Source organism: Schistocerca nitens, chromosome 1, assembly GCF_023898315.1.
Source record: "Schistocerca nitens isolate TAMUIC-IGC-003100 chromosome 1, iqSchNite1.1, whole genome shotgun sequence".
Lineage (NCBI taxonomy): Eukaryota > Metazoa > Arthropoda > Insecta > Orthoptera > Acrididae > Schistocerca > Schistocerca nitens.
In genome coordinates, this window is record NC_064614.1 from 625,327,134 (window position 1) to 625,350,243 (window position 23,110).

The 23,110-nt window shown below is 44.0% G+C and overlaps 1 protein-coding gene across 1 annotated transcript in view; it reads right to left on the minus strand.

The window, feature by feature from the left end:
• The window catches only part of LOC126257647 (facilitated trehalose transporter Tret1-like), a 118,875-nt gene that overhangs the window by 64,716 nt on the left and 31,049 nt on the right, over positions 1–23,110 (minus strand). The window lies entirely within an intron of this gene.

A 23,110-nucleotide genomic window follows, 5' to 3' on the forward strand; every position in this document is an offset into this window, starting at 1 on the left:
CTGCTGTTGTGCGTAAATATTATTAAGATTCTTTGTTTTCACTTTTTTCCTACTTCGGGCGTCTATCCAATCTACACACATCAAAAAAGTTTTGCATCACCCCAGTTCCCAGAACTCCTGAAGATAGCCATTGACTGTGGATATTGTATCACAGACACAGTCCCTCCGACTGTTCAGAGATGTCACTAAACCCGCCCAAAGATGTAAACCATCATGCATGACCAGTGCCTATTAGATGGAGGGGGTCTGACAGCCGATCAGTTCCAGTCATTCCACCAGGAAGGAGATACACGTCTCATGTTATCTGTAGTTCAACCATACCTAGACGGTCAATACCGCGGTTCGATAGCGTCTGCATCGTTACTTTGTGCCAGGAAGGGCTCTCAACAAGGGAACTGTCCAGGTGTCTCGGTGTGAATCAAAGCGACGTTGTTCAGACATGGAGGAGATACAGAGAGACAGGAACTATCGATGACATGCCTCGTTCAGGCCGCCCAACGGCTACTAATGCAGTGGATGGTCGTTATCTACGGATTATGACTCGGAGGAACCCTGACAGCAACGCCACCATGTTGAATAATGCTTTTAGTGCAGCCACAGGACGTCGTATTACGACTCAAACTGTGCTCAATAGGCTGCATGATGTGCAACTTCACTCCAGACGTCCACGGTGAGGTCCATGTTTACAACCACGACACCATGCAGCATGGTACAGATGGGCCCAACAACATGCCTAATGGACTGCTCAGGATTGGCATCACGTTCTCTTCAGTGATGAATGTCGCATATGTCTTCAACCAGACAATCGTCGGAGACGGGTTTGGAGGCAACCCGGTCAGGCTGACCGCCTTAGACGCACTGTCCAGTGAGTGCAGCAAGTTGGCACCATATTAGTGAGTCATTCGCCTTCATGGACGACAATTCGCGCACCCATCGTGCTCATCTTGTGAATGACTTCCTTCAGGATAACGACATCGGTCGACTAGAGTGGCCAGCATGTTCTCCAGACACGAACCCTAACGAACACGTTTGGGATGAATTGAAAAAGGCATTTTATGGACAATGTGACCCACCAACCACTCTGAGAGATCTACGCCGAATACAGGCATGCATCAGTGCAAGAGGACGTGCTACTGGGTATTAGCGGTACCAGTGTGTACGGCAATCTAGACTACCACCTCCGAATGTTTCGCTGTGTGGTGGTACAACATGCGAGGTGTGGTTTTCATGAGCAATAAAAAGGGCGCAAATGATGTTTATGTTGACCTCTGTCCCAATTTTATGTACAGGTTCCGGAACTCTCAGAGTCGAGGTGATGCAAAACTTTTTTTGATGTGTGTATTACAAAATGGCTCTGAGCACTATGGTGGTCATTAGTCCCATAGAACTTAGAACTACTTAAACATAACTAACCTAAGGACATCACACACATCCATGCCCGAGGCAGGATTCGAACCTGCGACCGTAGCAGTCGCACGGTTCCAGACTGCGCGCCTTGAACCGCGAGACCACCGTGGCCGGCGTGTGTATTACACTACAGTGGTTTCAGTGCTGCACGGTTTGGTAACAAGAGAAGTTGGCAATGCCAGCTCTGACGCCGCCTTTGTGGGTTCCTCGTTGTGGCTGGAGGGGGGAGCTCCGCCAAGGCGGGCGGCCATGTCGTCGCTGATCTCCGCGAAGGTCCTGCCCTTGGTCTCGGGCAGCAGCAGGAACAGGTAGAGGGCGGTGAGTGCGCACATGGCGGCGAACGCCCAGAACGAGTAGTGTGCGCCCACGCTGTCAGACACCACCTGGAACAGCTTCTTCAGAGCGAAGCTGTAGACCGCCAGCACCGTGTTGCAGATGGTTATGGCGACGGACTTCACGGACACGTGGAATATCTCACCGATGAACATGACGAAAGCCGGGGCCGAGGCAACTCCGAACGATATCTGTAACAAAATAGTTACAGAATGGCTCTGAGCACTATAGGACTCAACTGCTGTGGTCATAAGTCCCCTAGAACTGAGAACTACTTAAACCTAACTAACCTAAGGACAGCACACAACACCCAGCCATCACGAGGCAGGGAAAATCCCTGACCCCGCCGGGAATCGAACCCGGGAACCCGGGCGTGGGAAGCGAGAACGCTACCGCACGACCACGAGATGCGGGCGATAGTTACAGTGTATGTCCAGTATAACTGTTACTGATATTAAGGCACTGAGAATTGCTCAAGAATTCGGAGTGGGTTGGGCAAGAAATAAATTGTATAATGTCGTTTTAGAACCTTATCATTATAGCTTCATGCGTTGTTTAATTTAGTTTAGCTAATAGCGTGTTCCACGGATCATCTCCCACGATGCGCACGAGTCAGTTTCATAATTATACTACACATTCTCAGTGAAAAGTATGACAAAACATTTATCATTTAGAGGATTGTCTTAAACAACTTTTCTGTGTACATTCAGTGACACTTTACGTGTTCAGTCCCTTTCCCTCTCATTGTTAACTGCACGAAAAAAGCTATGTCTGACAGCAGTGAAGCCGAGGTAACGCTGCTGTTGATCTGAATCGGCAGCAAGAATGCTGCGATGCAGTGAGGTGTAATCATAAAAGCTCTGCGTCCTCAGAGCATTAAAAATTAGCCACTATTTGATGCCCCATGTGGCGAGGATAAATATTCAGAGCCCATGATGCCAGTAAACATCATTCTGTCATCCGCATGTCTGCACGTGGTTAGCGCTCGGCAAGTGAGCGGTTCGCAGGGTCTAAAGAGTCGGCCCAAGTACTGGTCCTTGCGTCAAGCCTATACCTGTTTGGTTCAAATGGTTCAAATGGCTCTGAGCACTATGGGACTCAACTGCTGAGGTCATTAGTCCCCTAGAACTTAGAAGTAGTTAAACCTAACTAACCTAAGGACATCACAAACATCCATGCCCGAGGCAGGATTCGAACCTGCGACCGTAGCGGTCTTGCGGTTCCAGACTGCAGCGCCTTTAACCGCACGGCCACTTCGGCCGGCATACCTGTTTGGGCACTGGGCGAAACTCACAAAATACTTTAACAAACGAACAAATAATTAGTGTTTGGAAACAGTTTGCTCTTTACGATAACATAGAAGAATAACTCATCTCAAAGGTTAAAAATTTAATAGGTCAACCGGAAGACTAACTTACAGCTGTCTCGAGAGAAATAGGAAAAGGAAATTCTTAAAATACACCTCTAAGGCCATTTATGTAATTAAATAAAGTGAACAGGTGCACAAATCTATACAGCTGCCTTCAGGCAGACATAGCAAGTCTCCTTAAATCTCGCCTCAAGGAGCAGTTAAGTAATTAATGAGAGAACGAGTGTCCACAGATTGATATACTGCCTTCAGACAGGCAGTGAAAATTCTCTTAAGTTATACGCTACAAAACACTTAAGTGATTCAGTTAGTGAACGTGCATGCATAGCGGCCCAAGAACGCCATTTAAAAAGAAGGAGAAGCAATAATTAGTACTCAGAACCAACTTGTAGCAAAGGTAAATATATAAATACATAAAAGCTGAGAAAAGTTCACCGCATAAAACTATTTAAATAACAAATAGTTGCACAATTAAAACTAGTAATCTGTAACTAAACTTGAGACAGGGAATAAATTGCTTTTAATCTTCAGCTCACAAGTGGCTAGCGAAAGAACACATAAGAAATCTGCATGGTAACAATTAATAGTTTTACATCCTTCTGCATTTTACACCCCGTGAACCTCAAGTGTGTTAGTCAGTTGCTATCAACGGGTTATATTTTCACTAGTCCGGACGACAGCTCAATATGACACGTGCGATCCGTGTACAACCGACCAACATGTGTCTATCCTGGACACTATATCCAACAAGAGCATTTGACTCAGCAAAGCCCCACACATGAAAATGTACAAATTTCAAACAGTAATTTACGTAACTTGAGTCAACTCAGTTCAAGGGTACCAGACGGCAGTGCATTCCATGAAGCCGATGTACTGAGGCCACCTTAACAGCCACAATACGATAAGCGCGTCTGAATTCAGATCAAAGAGAGTCAAAGCGTGCCACAACACCAGAAAACAGGAACAGAGTAAGGGAGCACCTAAATTCCACTGTCACTCTCACTTTATACAACCCCGTGACCACAGCACTTGTGCAGATGAACTGACACTTCAGATGATCCTGTTCAAAAACTTCGTCCAAGGTTAAATATGGTCGCACTTAAAACAATGTACACCATTACCAAATCATCGAATCCACTGCTGAACGAAGGATATTGAATTGCATCAAAAACTGTCTCCGTTTGGTACATGTTACGCTAATCCTTTCCAAGGCCACGCTACAAGGTATTAAGTCGCTCAACACGACTCACATCAGGCAATTTCCATCTGATTGGAAAGCTCCTTGTATAACGTGACTTCCACCGAGAAGAACTAACAGCAAAGACCACACCAATGTTCCGTCTTTTGCTAACGTCTGTGCCCACAACTATTAAAGAGATGATGATGATGTTTGGTTTGTGGGACGCTCAGCTGCGCGGTCATCAGTGTACAAAATCCCAATTTTGACACAGTCCAAATTTTACACAATTCAGTCTAGCCACTGTCGCAAATGCTGCTGCTGCTGCTGATGATGATGATGAAATGATGAGGAAACACAAACACCCAGTCCCCCTAATAAATAGATAAAACGTTTAAAGGGCTACCAGCCACTCCATGGCATATCAAGTTCGGCCGAAAGGCATAACCGCCCACGGGCCCTGCGCGTCTCGCCATCCGGTCGTGACAGTGGCTAGATCGGACCTGTAAATAAAAAATTGGACTGTGTAGAAAATTAGGACTTGGAACGGGCGAAAATGACTGCGCACTTAAGCGCCCAACAAACCAAACACCATCAACATCTTCGTTGACACCATTCTCTGGACGCATAGTGTCTAATTATCACCTCCCAGGGATAGATCGGTCTATTATTCTTTAACACAGCCCTACCTCTATAAATGAATATAGTTCTTCTTTTTATTGTATTTAGCAGATCAAGTTTCCCCACGAATCACTCACTATATACCTCAAGTAGATTTGTCGGAATTGTCTTCGGTGTAATGATGATTTGCTCTCATTCAAAGTCTGTTAACTCCGATTTCACTGACTTTTGAACATCACGATAACGCCCTCACATATACAGACGGTCAAAGTACCAAGTTTGGGTAATAGTTAATTAGAAATTACGTACCAGAAGAAGGTTGCTATTCATATCACTAATTACTTTACCCAACCTACTCCATTTGAATGCTGAGCGACTGAAAAACGACTGAGCCATAATTACTTTTATCTTACGATTTTGCTGTTCTGGAACTTTACCGCTGTCAGGTTCTGAGATTTTTGATAAGTAAATGTGTCTGCTTGTGTTTGTCTTTGATGGTTTGAGGAAGGTTGCCAGATATTTTATTAGCTTAAACAACGTTGCTTATGTTTGTCAGGTCGTTTATCTTCCATGATTGCTTTATGGATTTTGTAAGATGTAAACTCTATGTTTTTGTGAGGTGGTCTAATTTCGTTTCTGATTCAACTACCATAAGTACATCTATAACACACTATGTAATCAAACGTATTCGGACACATTTAAAAACATACGTTTTTCATATTAGGTGTATTATGCTGCCATCTACTGCTCTCCGTGAGAGAGCAGAATGGGGCGCTCTGCAGAACTCACGGACTTTGAACGTCGTCAGGTGATTTGGTGTCACTTGTGTCATGTTATGTTGTGGTCTTCAGTCCTGAGACTGGTTTGATGCACCTCTCCATGCTACTCTATCCTGTGCAAGCTGCTTCATCTCCCAGTACCTACTGCAGCCTACATCCGTCTGAATCTCCTGAGAGTATTCATCTCTTGGTCTCCCTCTACGATTTTTACCGTCCACGCTGCCCTCCAATACTAAATTGGTGATCCCTTGATGCATTAGAGAATATGTCCTACCAACCTATCCCTTCTTCTACTCAAGTTGTGCCACAAACTCCTCTTCTTCCCAGTTCTATTCAATATCTCCTCATTAGTTATGTGATCTACCCACCTAATATTCAGCATTCTTCTGTAGCACCACATTTCGAAACCTTCTATTCTCTTCTTGTCCAAACTATTTATCGTCCATGTTTCACTTCCTTGCATGGCTACACTCCATACAAATACTTTCAGAAACGATTTCCTGACACTTAAATCTATACTCGATGTTAACAGATTTCTCATCTTCAGAAACGCTTTAACTGCCATTGCCGGTCTACATTTTATATCTTCTCTACTTCGACCATCATCAGTTATTTTGCTCCCCGAATAGCAAAACTCCTTTACTGCTTTAAATGTCTCATTTCCTAATCTAATTCCCTCAGCATCACGCGACTTGATTCGAATACATTCCATTATCCTCGTTTTGCTTTTGTTGATGTTCATCTTATACCCTCCTTTCAAGACACTGTCCATTCCGTTCAGCTGCTCTTCCAAGTCTTTTGCTGTATCTGAGAGAATTACAATATCATCGGCGAACCTCAAAGTTTTTATTTATTCTTCATGGATTGTAATACCTACTCCGAATTTTTCTTTTGTTTCCGTTACTGCTTGTTCAATATACAGATTGAATAACATTGGGGTGGTGGTGGTGGTCGTTAGCGTTTAACGTCCTGACGACAACGAGGTCATTAGAGACGGAGCAGCCGGCCGAAGTGGCCGTGCGGTTAAAGGCGCTGCAGTCTGGAACCGCAAGACCGCTACGGTCGCAGGTTCGAATCCTGCCTCGGGCATGGATGTTTGTGATGTCCTTAGGTTAGTTAGGTTTAACTAGTTCTAAGTTCTAGGGGACTAATGACCTCAGCAGTTGAGTCCCATAGTGCTCAGAGCCATTTGAACCATTTGAGACGGAGCGCAAGCTCGGGTTAGGGAAGGATTGGGAAGGAAATCGGCCGTGCCCTTTCAAAGGAACCATCCCGGCATTTGCCTGAAACGATTTAGGGAAATCACGGAAAACCTAAATCAGGATGGCCGGAGACGGGATTCAACCGTCGTCCTCCCGAACATTGGGGAGAGGCTACAACCCTGTCTCACTCCCTTCCCAACCACTGCTTCCATTTCATGCCCCTCGACTCTTATAACTGCCATCTGGTATCTGTACAAATTGTAAGTAGCCTTTCGCTCCCTGTATTTTACCCCTGCCACCTTCAGAATTTGAAAAAGAGTATTCCAGTCAACATTGGCAAAAGCTTTCTCTAAGTCTACAAATGCTATAAACATAGGTTTGCCTTTCCTTAATCTTGCTTCTAAGAGAAGTCGTAGGGTCAGTATGGCCTCACGTGTTCCAATATTTCTACGAAATCCAAAGTAATCATCCCTGAGGTCGGCTTCTACCAGTTTTTCCATTCGTCTGCAAAGAATTCGCGTTAGTATTTTACAGCCGTGACTTATTAAACTGATAGTTCGGTAATTTTCACATCTGTCAACACCTGCTTTCTTTGGGATTGGAATTATTATTTTCTTCTTGAAGTCCGAGGGTATTTCGCCTGTCTCATACATTTTGCTCACTTGTGTCATCTGGGTTCAAAATGGTACAAATTACTCTAAGCACTATGGGACTTAACATCTGAGGTCATCAGTCTCCTACACATAGAATTACATAAACCTGACTAACCTAAGGACATCACACGCATCTATGCCCGAGGCAGGATTCGAACCTGCGACCGTAGCAGCAGCAGGCTTTCGGTCTGAAGCGCCTAGAACCGCTCGACCTCAGCGGCCCGCGTCATATCTGTGTACGCGAGATTTCCACACTCCTAAACATCCCTAGATCCACTGTATCCGATGTGATAGTGAAGTGGAAACGCGAAGGGAGAGCATACAGGCCGACATCATCTGTTGACTGACAGATACCGTCGACATTTAAAGACGTTCATAATGTGTAATAAGCAGACACCTATCCAGACCATCACACAGGAATTCCAAACTGCATCAGGATCCACTGCAAGTACTATGACAGTTAGGCGAGGGGTGAGAAAACCTGGATTTTAGGGTCGAGCGGTTGATCATAAGCCACACATCACACTGGTAAATGCCAAACGATGCCTCACTTGGTGTAAGGAGCGTATACACTCCTGGAAATGGAAAAAAGAACACATTGACACCGGTGTGTCAGACCCACCATACTTGCTCCGGACACTGCGAGAGGGCTGTACAAGCAATGATCACACGCACGGCACAGCGGACATACCAGGAACCGCGGTGTTGGCCGTCGAATGGCGCTAGCTGCGCAGCATTTGTGCACCGCCGCCGTCAGTGTCAGCCAGTTTGCCGTGGCATACGGAGCTCCATCGCAGTCTTTAACACTGGTAGCATGCCGCGACAGCGTGGACGTGAACCGTATGTGCAGTTGACGGACTTTGAGCGAGGGCGTATAGTGGGCATGCGGGAGGCCGGGTGGACGTACCGCCGAATTGCTCAACACGTGGGGCGTGAGGTCTCCACAGTACATCGATGTTGTCGCCAGTGGTCGGCGGAAGGTGCACGTGCCCGTCGACCTGGGACCGGACCGCAGCGACGCACGGATGCACGCCAAGACCGTAGGATCCTACGCAGTGCCGTAGGGGACCGCACCGCCACTTCCCAGCAAATTAGGGACACTGTTGCTCCTGGGGTATCGGCGAGGACCATTCGCAACCGTCTCCATGAAGCTGGGCTACGGTCCCGCACACCGTTAGGCCGTCTTCCGCTCACGCCCCAAAATCGTGCAGCCCGCCTCCAGTGGTGTCGCGACAGGCGTGAATGGAGGGACGAATGGAGACGTGTCGTCTTCAGCGATGAGAGTCGCTTCTGCCTTGGTGCCAATGATGGTCGTATGCGTGTTTGGCGCCGTGCAGGTGAGCGCCACAATCAGGACTGCATACGACCGAGGCACACAGGGCCAACACCCGGCATCATGGTGTGGGGAGCGATCTCCTACACTGGCCGTACACCACTGGTGATCGTCGAGGGGACACTGAATAGTGCACGGTACATCCAAACCGTCATCGAACCCATCGTTCTACCATTCCTAGGCCGGCAAGGGAACTTGCTGTTCCAACAGGACAATGCACGTCCGCAAATATCCCGTGCCACCCAATGTGCTCTAGAAGGTGTAAGTCAACTACCCTGGCCAGCAAGATCTCCGGATCTGTCCCCCATTGAGCATGTTTGGGACTGGATGAAGCGTCGTCTCACGCGGTCTGCACGTCCAGCACGAACGCTGGTCCAACTGAGGCGTCAGGTGGAAATGGCATGGCAAGCCGTTCCACAGGACTACATCCAGCATCTCTACGATCGTCTCCATGGGAGAATAGCAGCCTGCATTGCTGCGAAAGGTGGATATACACGGTACTAGTGCCGACATTGTGCATGCTCTGTTGCCTGTGTCTGTGTGCCTGTGGTTCTGTCAGTGTGATCATGTGATGTATCTGACCCCAGGAATGTGTCAATAAAGTTTCCCCTTCCTGGGACAATGAATTCACGGTGTTCTTATTTCAATTTCCAGGAGTGTATATTGGACGACTGAACAGTGGAAAAACGTTGTGTGCAGTGAGGAATCATTCATTCTGTCATTTACCGTCTTGTAAAGCTATCAGATGATCAAAACCAATTGCAAAATTATTTAGACAATATATCTCTATTTCACGTAAAATGGTAATTGACTATAAATAACGAAAAATGTGAAGCCATCCATATTAGATAAAAATCCGCTAAATTTCGGTTACGCGGTAGATCACTCAATTCTAAAGGCTGTGAATTCAACTAATTACTTAGGGATTACAGTTACAGGTGCAAAAAACTTAAATTGGAAGGATCACATTCATTATTTTTGGTGGAAGGCAATCAAAGACAACGATTCATTGGTAGAACACAAATAACATGCTATATGTCTATTGAAGAGAGTGTCTACACTAAGCGTGCTCACTCTCTTCTGGAATATTGCTGCACGACGTGGCATCAGCATCAAATAGGACTGACAAAGGACATCGAAAATGTTCAAAGAAGGGAAATCGTTTTTGTATTATCGCAAAATAGGAGAGATGATAAGCGAGCTGGGACGGCAATCGGTGGTTTTTTTTTTTTTTTTTTTTTTTTTTTTTAGGCGTTCTTCATAACATGAGGACTTTTTCACGAAATTTCGATCATCAATTTTCTCCTCAGAATGTGAAACTATTTTGTTGTTGGCGCTCACCTCCATAGGGAGAAATGGTTAATGATATCAGAGCTCGCACGAAGAGATCAAGTTTCGTTATTCCTGCTCGCTGTTCGAGAGTGAAACTGTAGAGAAATAGTTTGAAGGTGGTTCAGTGAACTCTCTGCCAGACTATTAATTGTGAATTGCTGAGTAGTCAGGTAGATGCAGATGTCGATGTAGGATCGCATACCAGGCAGTGACAATCCAGAGAAGAACGAGCATTTGTAGTGTTGGCAGTCTCTGTCAAGCGATTTGTTGTATCATCTAAGTTTTCCTCCAAGAAACCGCAGTCTTTCGTTTGCCTTGTGCACAGCATTTTACATGTCCTTCCAAGTGAGAAAGAGACTGTTGCTCCCAGGGTGAAGGATAGTCACAATATTTCTCCCAAAATTACTGAGCTATGCTGTATCTTCTAACCGTTCTACCAATACGTTGCAGGCTTTGTTTCATCTTCTCCCCAAAGTTTGCATGTCCTTCCACATGATCCAGATACCATTGCTCGCAAGAAGAGAATAGCCATGATATTTCACCCGATATCTGTATGTAGAAGAGTTTTCAACCAAGTCTCTGCTCCCCATTTCATGTAAAGATGTTGTTCGCAACATGAAAGACACTAAGCAATGTATAGTTTATCCCTACCTGAAAAGACAGACTGGACGTTCACTATATAGTACACTATTGGCCATAGGATACAATATTAATGGGATGTATGAAATCTGTATGTAATTGTTTAATACATTCCACACCTTAGGTGTGTTGAGATTCCTGACGTAAATTAAACATGACTGTGCCGTTGTGCTACTAAACGTAACTTGCATCTTCACATCTTCTTCATGTGCACGCACACTGTAACAAGACAAGATGACTCGTGAGCATGCGTTTGCACCATTCCACGTGCACCAGTGTGAGACCTAAATATGCATCAAATGTCAAATGAGCCTTAGCCATAACGAAAAATCGGGGAATTAAATTTTAGAAACATCTGTGGGTGAGAAACGTATGTAATATTCGGTGTTTATGAGGTGCTCAGACGAAGCTTTTGGTCTAGAGTTGGCGGGATGTCTCCTTCATGTTTCGAGGTGAAGAATGTACCCAAAGCATGAGGGAGTGGTGTGGGATGGGGATTGCAGCCTGCCACTAAGGCAGTGTGGGGGACAGAGGCGGGCCTGGTGCTGGCGTGGCTCGTATTCCTCCCCTTGGTTTGCAGATGCCTTGCAGAACCCGTAGTGACCAGTGCACTGAGGTAGACAGCCGAACCCTGCAGCATGTGTTGGTGGACTCATGTGGCCAGTCACGTCTTGTGTGGCTGGGCCTGCCACTTGCAGAAAATTTATTTAAGTAAATACGACACTGACACACTGTTACAGTTCTATTTGGGGAGGCTGTAGTAATTGTTGAACATAATAGCTCATTGTTTTAACATGTAGAAGCAGAGACTATTGGTGTAATTCGCTTAAAAAAACGTATCCACTGCCTCTGTGGCGTAACGGTTACATAGCGAGAGTTTGCTTTGTTTAAAAAATGAATCCAGCTCCTCCAGTGTAACAGTTATGTAATGGGAGTGTGATTAGTTTAAAAAAAGTGAATCCAGCAACTCCAAAGTTTAGGTGCTATAAAGCAAAAGTGAAATGGTTAGAAAGTCTCTCACACATACGAGTGGAATAGTTCTGCCATCTTGGTTATTGTTTGTATATCAGGTAACTTGTGCAAAGAACCAGTCTGTGATAATAAACATCCTAGACCCCCAAAGGTGTACTAGACATCCCATCCCTACCGTATGATGTAGTAATAAATCATAGTTCTAGGTATAGCCTGTACCAGGATCTGTCGCACTAACCTTCACCATTAGGGCAGATGGATTAGTTCTGCCATATTCTGTCTGCTATTATGGATCCTCCATCTTGAATTGCAATGTCATACAGACCGCCACTGTGGACTGCAGGCGACCCTTTGACCTTGGGGAGAGGGCATGTAGGGGACTTAAAATCCTGGATCTTGACTACAAATTATTACACACAGGTCTGCTAGCAGCATAGTGGATGTAATGCATAAGAACTACTCTTGAGCCACAATTAATTCCTTTGACAGTTGGCGTGGCGCAGGAAGGCGTCCAGCTTCTGTATGAGAGTCACCTATCCTGCTTCTTTGATTCTCATGATAAGGTGTTTCAAGCAGTCATTCTGAGTATCGTCCAGCAGAAACGGGGCACTGTATCCATTGTCCTTTCAGCCTCGCGACCTCGGAGCAGGAAGAAACGTGTAGCCCGTAGTATCTTGGTTTACTGTTTTATATGCAAATGTCAAAGGGGCGATACTGCATACTCCAGACTGAAGTGCCTAGAACCGCTCGGCCACTCCGGCCGGCCCCCTGACTTCGTCGGCCACGTGAGTAGCTGGTACCTCTGTATGGCTTCGTCCCACAGATCGACTATAATCGCCTGCATTTGACTGGCATCAACAGAACTGTTGCTAGGATGCTAGGATGTTCCAACATATCAGTATGTTGCGTTCTGTCAGCAAAATATCTATTCTTCTGTGGGACTTTATACTGCGCATGAAGGTGGCGGTAACTGTGGGACTTAAAATCCTTGGATTTCATTGGGTCTTGATTACAAATAAGTTCACACAGGTCTGCTGGCAGCATGGTTGCTGGGTTGTCCCTATACCAGGATCTGTCCCACTAACCTTCACCATTAGGGCAGATGGATTAGTTCTGCCATCTTCTGTCTGCTATTATGGATCCTCCATCTTGAATTGCAATGTCATACAGACCGCCACTGTGGACTGCAGGTGACCCTTTGACCTTGGGGAGAGGGCATTGGAAATCTCACTGGCAATAGGAGTAACTGATAGTTGATAGACTTGTGGGTGAGTTGCCCGAGTCCATTCTTCCTGGCACGTTCATTGATCATTGATGGCGCAGATCGATGCTAAAGATCGATACACATCTTCTTCAACATTCTTTATTACCTCTTGACGTATAGGGTCGACGTGCATGACTGCTGTCTCTTAATTACTCGGTCTGACAGCTTTGGATGATATAAAATGCTGTATCTCTTCTCGTACTACCTGGCGTGTGAGGGGGAGGGGGGGGGGGGCTTGGTGGATTTCACTACTACCACAGGGACCGTAGTTGAGGGTCGGTTTCTCGAACCACTGCTGCTTATTGCCATCCAAGTAAAAGTATACAGTTGCTGCACAAATCATGTCATACCACACGTTGAGTTTGGCAGCTCGATCGGATTTTTGCCGTTATTTAGTTGCATCCTGACAAGCATCACAGGTAAACACTTACGGATACGTGTTGTGCAACTGACTTGCTACTGTTTCTGGAAACCGTTGGTCTCCTTACTATATGGACCTTGAGAACGATGTACTTCTTGTATTCTGGTTCGTGTCTATGTAGGTTGAAAGTTATTTATTGTATTTGGCTATTTACCAACAACTTCCATGGATTTAGTTTGTTCCGCCGGCCGCTGTGGGCGAGCGGTTCTAGGCGCTTCAGCCTGGAACCGCGCGACCGCTACGGTCGCAGGTTCGAATCCTGATGTCCTTAGGTTGGTTAGATTTAAGTAGTTCTAAGTTCTACGGGACTGATGACCTCAGAAGTTAAGTCCCGTAGTGCTCAGAGCCATTTATTCCAAGTCGATTAACCACGAAAGGCTTTTGCTCTTATCTTTGAACCCTCTGATCGATTTTCGTTACGGCGCCTGCTGCGGTAGTGTTGATGATGATATTCTCTGGCGTGTGAACAGCCTAGCCAACGAGGTGCTTAGGCGCGCAATCGCTGGCCATGCTTTTGCCAATTTATTTATTTATTTATGCATTTATTTTACCTGGCAAGATTAGGGCCTTCAGGCCCTCTCTTACACCTAACCAGGCATACTCAGATTCAACAAATTTCAGTTTCTACAGAACATTAAGGACGTATTACATGTTATACAGTATTAATGTTAAGAAAAAAATAGAGATTATAAACGTAGTACAATGATAATTATAACAATCAAAAATTAATTATAACAATCAAGAATAATAATAATAGTAATAATAATAATAATAATGACTATGTATATGAAAGTAAACATATTTTTCTTTTATGAATGTCAGTCCTATTGCTAGTTGGGAATTTTCTCGTTATATTCTTGCAGCTTGTGAGTTATTCTCATCAAGCAGAGACATAAGACGATAGAATGGGGTGAAAGAGATATAGAAGAGGTAGATAGGTTAGAGGAAGAGAAATAGAATGGTAAAATTCGAAGCTATGATGGAGAGGAGAAAGAAAGAGATGAGAGGGGCCCAACAATGGTGGCTATACCGTCCCTAATATGTAAGTCTTGAGTTCACTCTTGAATGTTGAGTGGTTCCGGATAAGACGCAGATCACAGGGGAGCGCGTTCCATAGTCGTATGGCTGAGATGGAGAATGACATGGAGAAAGATTTTGTGTTATGTAAAGGTACAGCCAAGATGCTACACGTATCCGATCTGGTATTGCGGTTGTGGAATGATGATAGGTGTTTAATGTGAGAAGATAAGTATTGGGGGCACCAGTGGCTAAGAAATCGATGAAGTAAGCACATCGTGTGGAGATCGCGTGCCTTATGTGGGCGTATCCAACCTAGCTGGGAGTATGAAGGACTGATATGATCATACAACCGTATATTGCATACGTATCTAACGCAAGCGTTCATCACTAGCTCGAGGCGTCTCGAATTTTCACTATTTGTGCCGTGTTGAACTACATCACAGTAGTAAAGATTAGGCAAGACTAGTGTTTGGACTAATTTTTGTTTAACATGGGTTGGAAATATTTTTCTAAATTTCTGAATTGCATGTAGGGAGGAGAGCGATTTCCGGCAAGCTGTAACTGTTTGTTCTTCCCAGTTTAGGTGTTCATCCAAGATTATTCCAAGGTCTTTTACTGTTTTTTGGTATGGTAGTTCGGTACCATTGAGGTGTATTTGAGGGACTGTTTCGTGAAAGTGCCGACTGATTAACTTTGGATGAGATATAAGTATGACCTGGGATTTCTTGGAGAGAACAGTGGCTTCTTCCTGTTTTGTTCGTGGTAGGGACAAGATATACATTCTTCCAGTGTGAAGTGGTATCCAATCGAAAGCAGCCGCTTTAATACATGCAGAGGAAGAGATATATTTACATTTGGGGACAGCAATGGTTTGTGTGTGTGTGATGTTTTTTAAATATAGCTCCTTTCGTACGCCGACTCTGAACAGTTTTGCATTGGTAAACGCGGGTGAGTCATGTTGGCTTGTCGAAATCTATTTGGGTCAAATGTTGAACGTTGTGGCAGAGTGGCTCTCACATATAATATTCAGTGGGGTACTTTCATTCTATTTATGAGTTACGTTTATTACGATTTAGCACGTTGATACTTCATTCAGCAAATAGCTGTGTCTTACACAACGTTACAATGTACGTTGAAGAGCTGGTCTTTTTACTGGCGTGTTAAAGATAGAACATGTTTCATGTTGCATTAATTGATGTGGGCTACGCAGATTTTATACGTATGAGGCACAATAATGATGCAAGTTAACTACTAACGAAAATAAAAATTTTCATAGCCAGTTTTGTTTATACATATTTCATTCAGTACTACTTTTGCCTGTAACAGAAATAATCCGCTCTTTGTATTATTGAGCTACTTTCAGGTCACGGGAGCTAAGGCACCTTGGTAACTACTAGAGTACGGCTATATTAAGCTCTGGTTGCATGTTTTATGATATAATGGTACTGAAGCTCGACGCGGCGGTGGCCACCACATTATACAGGGAGCGGCGTGAGAACTTCCTTTATTTAAAAAAAGAACCATAAAACAGGAAGTGTTGGAGATATCACTTTAATTCTCATTTCTTTACATAGAGGTACATTTAAAGTTTTATTTATTTAGGGTTTGGAAATGATACCCTGGAGGTGGCCTCCGTTCTGCTGAATGTATCTGGACAGTCGATATCGGAAGTTTCGGTCGACTTTGTCCAGCGTCTCAGCTATTTTGGCAATAGCAGTACAAATATTGTTTCGTAGTTCACCCAGAGTACACGGACGGTTGGTATACGCCAAGGATTTAGGACCCACCTCATAAGAAGCAGGGGCATAAACCTGACGAGCGCGCTGGCCATTGCAGATCGCCCCACAAAGATATGAGACTCTCAAGAAAGTGTTCGCTCTGGAGAGTCATCAACGTTCGTGCTGTGTGAGCCGTGGCGCCATCTTGTTGTAACCAGACCTCCCCCACAAGTTTAGGAATAAAAAGCTTCTCAGTCAGCTGGATCTTAACTGACCCACCGTTCTCTTCGAGAAACCATGGACCAATAATACCAAATTTGCATAATGCACAGTAGTCACACGTTGTGTATGCAGAAGGTGTTTATGAATTTCTTGGGGGTTCGCTCCAATATCGGATGTTTTCTTTATTCACGCAAATAGATAAATGAAAATGTGCTTCGCCCCTGAAGCGCAAGACCTCATGAGGCAAGTTTTCTATGAAGTCTTCACAAGTATTTTTTCGTGAAACATAATCGTGTGGATTAAGTACACTACTGGCAGTTAAAATTACTACACCACGAAGATGACGTGCTACAGACGCGAAATTTAACCGACAGGAACAAGATGTTGTGATATGCAAATGAATAGCTTTTAGAGCATTTACACAAGGATGGCGCCGGTGGTGACACGTACAACGTGATGATATGAGGAAAGTTTCTGTGGTGAGAGTACTGTATGACCTTCAGTACACACACCATCAGATTATTTGACTTGTCTCTTTAACGAAGTAGAAGAGTGTCAGCAATATGTCTCGTGGTCTTATCCTGGCGTGTTTAACTTCTGCCGTTAGGTCAGACGATAGAAATGCCACTTGCACGCTTAGAGTAGCAGATTGACGGGTGACCAACTTCAAACAGAACTTGATTAATTTTCACACACATTTATTAAAATAATAAAAAGCATAAAAATTACTTAACTTGGTTCTGGATGCTATTTACAATTGACAATCTGAAGTTCCTTTGGTATTGGTACGTTAATCTCATTCTCACATATATCTCTGATACTTGACGCACGTGTCTATACATTTATCTTCATGGGTATTTACAGGAATATGGTAATCTTATTAGGCGCAGACTGAAACTTGACTACAGACTGGTACAGACAAATGTAGAACTCGTAAAGCCTGGTACAGACTAATGCAGACTGGTACAGACTGGTGCAGACAATTGCAGACTGACTAATCGGAGGTCTGTACACTCGTAATAATACCTCGCGCGTTCATGTATCACTGCGCGAGTGTGATCCGCGAGGAGAAAAGGTTTTACGTTAGCAGCAATCTCATTGGCTGCGTTACATATTAATACGCGGATCGGCGGAAACACAATTTGGTCCGTCTCTATGGCAGCGCCATCTCGTAGTGTGGAGACGGACGAGCGCTGCGCCTGCGCTGTTGTGCTTAGCGGGGCGCACTCTAGTGGGAAAGTTGCGTACGCGCTGACTTTGCGGAACTATGTACACAACAGTTTCCAAACGATTTCTCATACACAAACGGCAGTTGACCGGCGTTGCCTGGTGAAACGGTGTTGTGATGCCTTGTGTAACGAGGAGAAATGCGTACCATCACGTTTCCGACTTTGATAAAGCTCGAATTGTAGCCTATCACGATTGCGGTTTATTGTATCGCGACATTGCTGCTCGCGTTGGTCGCGATCCAATGACAGATAGCAGAATATGGAATCTGTGGGTTCAGGAGGATCACAACGGCCTCGTATCACTAGCAGTCGAGATGACAGGCATCTTATCCACATGGCTGTAACGGATCGTGCAGCCACGTCTCGATCCCTGAGTCAACAGATGGGGACGTTTGCAAGACAACAACCATCTGCACGAACAGTTCGACGACGTTTGCAGCAGCATGGACTATCAGCTCGGAGACCAAGGCTGTGGTTACCCTTGACGCTGCATCACAGACAGGAGCGCCTGCGATGATGTACTCAACGACGAACCTGGGTGCACGAACGGCAAAACGTCATTTTTTCGGATGTATCCACGTTCTGTTTACAGCATCATGATGGTCGCATCCGTGTTTGGCGACATCGCGGTGAGCGCACATTGGAAGCGTGTATTCGTCATGGCCATACTGGCATATCACCCGGCGTAATGGTATGGGGTGCCATTTGTTACACGTCTCGGTCACCTCTTGTTCGCACTGACGGCACTTTGAACATTTCAGATGTGTTACGACCCGTGGCTCTACCCTTCATTCGATCCCTGCGAAACCCTACATTTCAGCAGGATAATGCACGACCGCATTTGCAGGTCCTGTACGGTCCTTTCTGGATACAGAAAATGTATGACTGCTGCCCTGGCCAGCACATTCTCCAGATCTCTCGCCAATTGAAAACGTCTGGTCAATAGTGGCCGAGCAACTGGCTCGTCACAAGACGCCAGTCACTACTATTGATGAACTGTGGTATCGTGTTGAAGTTGCATTGGCAACTGTACCTGTACACGCCATCCAAGCTCGAAAGACTTGCACCTGGCGACCGATCTACCGGACGTGAGGCCCTAGTCACACAATATTTACATTAAGCTTTCAACTCAAGTAATGTGATGCACCATTTTATTATACAACGTTTCCAAGTCTTGTTTGTTTACTATTTTTACAGATAATTAAACAATATTTAATTTTTATCTACTTTAGTGTAGTCGTGCCAACCACGGACTCTCTACGAAAATGACTGTAATCCAGCTCATACTCAGCGAAGGGGTTAAACATTGTAAGTGCTCTTTTTATACTGTTTTTAGTCTGATTTCATTCTGGTGACTGCAATCAATGGTTGCTGTGTGATTTGTATGCCGTTTATGTTTTCCTGTTATGTAGGTAATTGCTTGAGAATGGCTTCACAGCCGAATCGTAGCAGTAAGCAAAATAGAAATAAAAAGGAAATACATAACAGCTGAAGCAGGAAACTAATTTCTTTAAAATTTTTAAATATTTATTAGATTTAGTGTTATTATTTAAGTTTTCCATTAGTATGACTTAATTTACGTGGATTCCTATTTTTTATTTCAACATTGTTTCTCAATAGTTAATACGTTTTTACTTTTTGCACTGACATTTACATTATTTGCAGTACCCTACAGTTAAACCTGGGGGGCGAGGAGAAGAATGTTGCTAATCAGTGCAAGGTGCTGCACCCACTATGAATCTGCACAAGCAGTTTTTTCTTCTCTTTTTAACATACAATCCAATTTTTTAAATTGTCTAGATCACCAGTAATATGTAATCTTGAAATTTCGGTTGTTCAGATCTGAAAGAACAAGCAAAAAGAAAAAAATTGCCTCAGGTTAAAATGTACGAAATAATCTTCAGGCATATACACATATGAAGTTCGGTAACGTACAAAAGTAATCATTTACCATACAAAGATGTAATGGAAAATGACATACCATATTGCGGCTGGCAGTTTGCACTATGGTTTGTAGTATATGTTTTTAGTAAGTTGACAGTTCTGATTCCACAGGTCTCGGCATCTAGCTGTTCTGCTTGCCATAATGGTGGGCTTCTTGAACGGAGTCTGTTTTGTCGTAGACTTGGTATGTCTTCCTGTATAGGTAATTCCAAGTTCTCCTGTGGCCTGCCGTACTCCCTAAGCAAGGCCTCGCTTCTATGGATTGCGGGTGGATGGATGATGCTCAGCAGAGGAACCCTGTAAATCGGTGTTGGTCGGATTGTCCCAGTTATAAGCCGCGTAGTGGGATAAACTTGACGTCGATCAAGTTGGTGTGGCAGCTGTTTAGCCACACTGGCACACAATACTCGGCTGCTGAGAAGTCCAGCGCAATGGACGATGTTCTCAAGGTATCTGCTGAAGCTCCTCACGTGATTCCACATAATTTTTGAACAATATTATTACAAGTTTTTGTCTTGGCGGCAGTATTTTCAAGATGTTTTCTACATGAAATGGTGCGGTCAAGGACGACACCAAGGTTCTTGTTATGACAAAGAGTGTTTCTGTTAAGTTTCACTCTGACCTCCGCATTAGCTTGTTTGTTTGTCAGATGGAATGTACATACTTCAGTTTTACTTGTACTGGCTTTGTCACCGCTTTCTAAAACAGGAGCTCATAACGGCTAGATCTTCTGTGGGAATTGTCCGAGATCCTTGGTTATAAAAACAGATAAAATTTTTCTTGACGCCTTCCAAACTAACTAGGTAAGTGAAGACCACATGTGACAGTTTCAGAGAAATAGTATCGACCGTAATTGAGGGCTTCATACCAAGTAAATTAAAAAACGAAGGAACAGATCCATCATGGTAAACAAAACAGTCAGATCACAGTTGCAGAAACAACGGAAAAAATAGGCCAGATAAGAAAAAGTACAAAATCCTCGTGAGTGGCGATGTTTTACAGTAGGTCAATATTTAGCATGGGCTTGAATGCGAGATGCGTTTAATACTTTCCGCTACGGATCTGTCTCGAAATCCAAAGAGATTCTGATAGTATGTAAATTATACAAGCGACAAGAGACAATCAGCACTGTCTCTGCACAGTAACAGTGGTAATGTTGCCAACGACAGTGCCACTAAAGCGGAGTTAGTAATCATAGTTTTCACGAAATTTCTTCACCGAAGAAGATTTTGTAAATATTCCAGTATTGGAATCAAGAACAGCTGTCCACTTGAGTGATTTACAAGTAGGTTTTCTCGGTGTAGCGAAGCGGTTTAAATCATCCAAGAAAAGCAAGTCTTCTGGTCACGACTGTATAACAGTAAGATTTCTTTCGGTGTATGCTGATGAAATCACTCCATTTTAAGCAATCACTAGACATCTTCCCGAATTTCGCATGTGTAGCTCTCAGTGCCTATTGCTGGAATTGCAGATATTTCGTTTACAGGCCTTTGCATAGAGTCAGTTCGGCACAAGATGTATTTTCTGTTTGAAATTTTCCCACGTTTCCCTTCACACCACTTAAATATGAACTCTATACGAAAAAACTATGTTCTTATGAGCTTAATGTCGAGATACGTCCTGCACGGCAACTCGTTTAAGGAGGTTGGCAGTAGCCCGTGGTGATGGCGCTGCAATGCAGTTAGACGGCATTACGCGAATTCAAGGAGTTTTGCTGTTCACTGCTAGATGACAATGGCATCGTTTTCACAGCGGTATAAATTCTGTACAGAACCTTCGTTTGGATTCAGTCTACCTATTGCTGAAAACCACACCAAAATCCCTACTGTAGATTGCAGCGAAAGAGAGGAAGGTGACACAGATCGCGCCAGTACCCAAGAAAGGTAACAGAAGTAGTCCGCTGAATGATAGACAAATATCACTGACATCGATTTGCGGTAGAATTAGGAACGTACGTCGTGTTGAAAGATCATGAAATACTTTTAAAAAAATCTACTGATACATAGCCAGAATGGATTCAGAAAATACCTTTTTTGTCAAACACAACTGCCTCTTTATTCACACAAGGTAATGAGTGCTATCGAGATGGTGTCTCAAACTGACTGCATATTTCTAGATTTCCAGAAGGCTTTTGACACCATTCCACACAAGCGGCTCCTAATCAAAATGTGTGTCTATGGAGTATCGCAGCAGTTGTGACACTGAATTAGCAATTTCCGGTCAGAAATGTCAGCGTTCGTGGTAACTGACGATAAGTCACTGGATGAATCAGAACTGATATCCGTGTTTCCCTAAGTAAGTGTTATCCTCTCTGCTGTTCCTAATCTACATAAACGATTTAAGAGTCAAAATAAGTAGCCCTCTTAGATTGTTTGCAGATGAGACTGTCGTTTACCGCTTAATAAAAACGTCAGAAGATGAACACAAATTACAAAATGATGCAGACAAGACTTCTGCATGTTGTGAAAAGTGACAATTGGACATGAACAGTATAAAGTGAGATGATCCACATAAGTACCAAACAAGAAAAAAAGTTCAGTTGTATTTCGGTCACTCGATAAATCACACGAAGGTAAAAGCCGTCGATTCAACGAAACACCTAGAATTACAATTACAACGTAAACTGGAACCGCCACATAGCAGATGTAGTGGGGATGGCGAATGAAAGTCTGCATCTTATTGATAGAAAGAAAATGTAACAGACACACTAGTGACACTACCCACACTACATCTATACTATCGTCTTCTGGTGTGTTGCTGCACTATGTGACCTTCATCAGATGGTATTGATGCAGGACACCAAAAAAGTTCAAAGAGGGGCAGTTCGTTTAGTATTGTCGCGAAATGGGGGACAGTGCCACGGATATAATACACTATTCAAGGTGGTAATATTGAAACAAGGGCGTTTTTCGTTGTGGCGAGACCATTTCACGCAATTATACTCACCAACTTTCTTCTCCAAATGTGAAAATATTTTATTAATTCCCACCTACATAGGCAGAAATGAGCATCGTAAAAAAATAAGACATCAGAGCTCGCACGCAAAGATCTAGGCGTTCATTTTTTCCACGTGCTAATTGAGAGCGTAACGGTCAAGGAATGGTCTGAAAGTGGATCTATGAACCATCTGCCAAGCACTTAAGTTTGAATTACAGGGTAGTCATGAAGAAGCAGGTGTATTTCCTACCCCTTCATTCTGATCCGGGCACGTACGCCGTCTCCAATGCAGTCGTTGTCAATAGGATCTAATCTTTATTGTTAACTTCCTTCCATCACATTTTCCTTCCTTTCTCCTTGTACTGAGGAAGACAATCTGTTCACAGAATAGATCACCTGCAATGGAAAGTATCAAACCACACAGCTTGTCATGGTTATGGCATAAATCCAACTGTTTTCGTATTTGTCACGTAAGACATTCTTTGGTGAAAGTGTAGTAGAACCAGCAACCAAGTTTCAAAAAAGACAAATATTTATA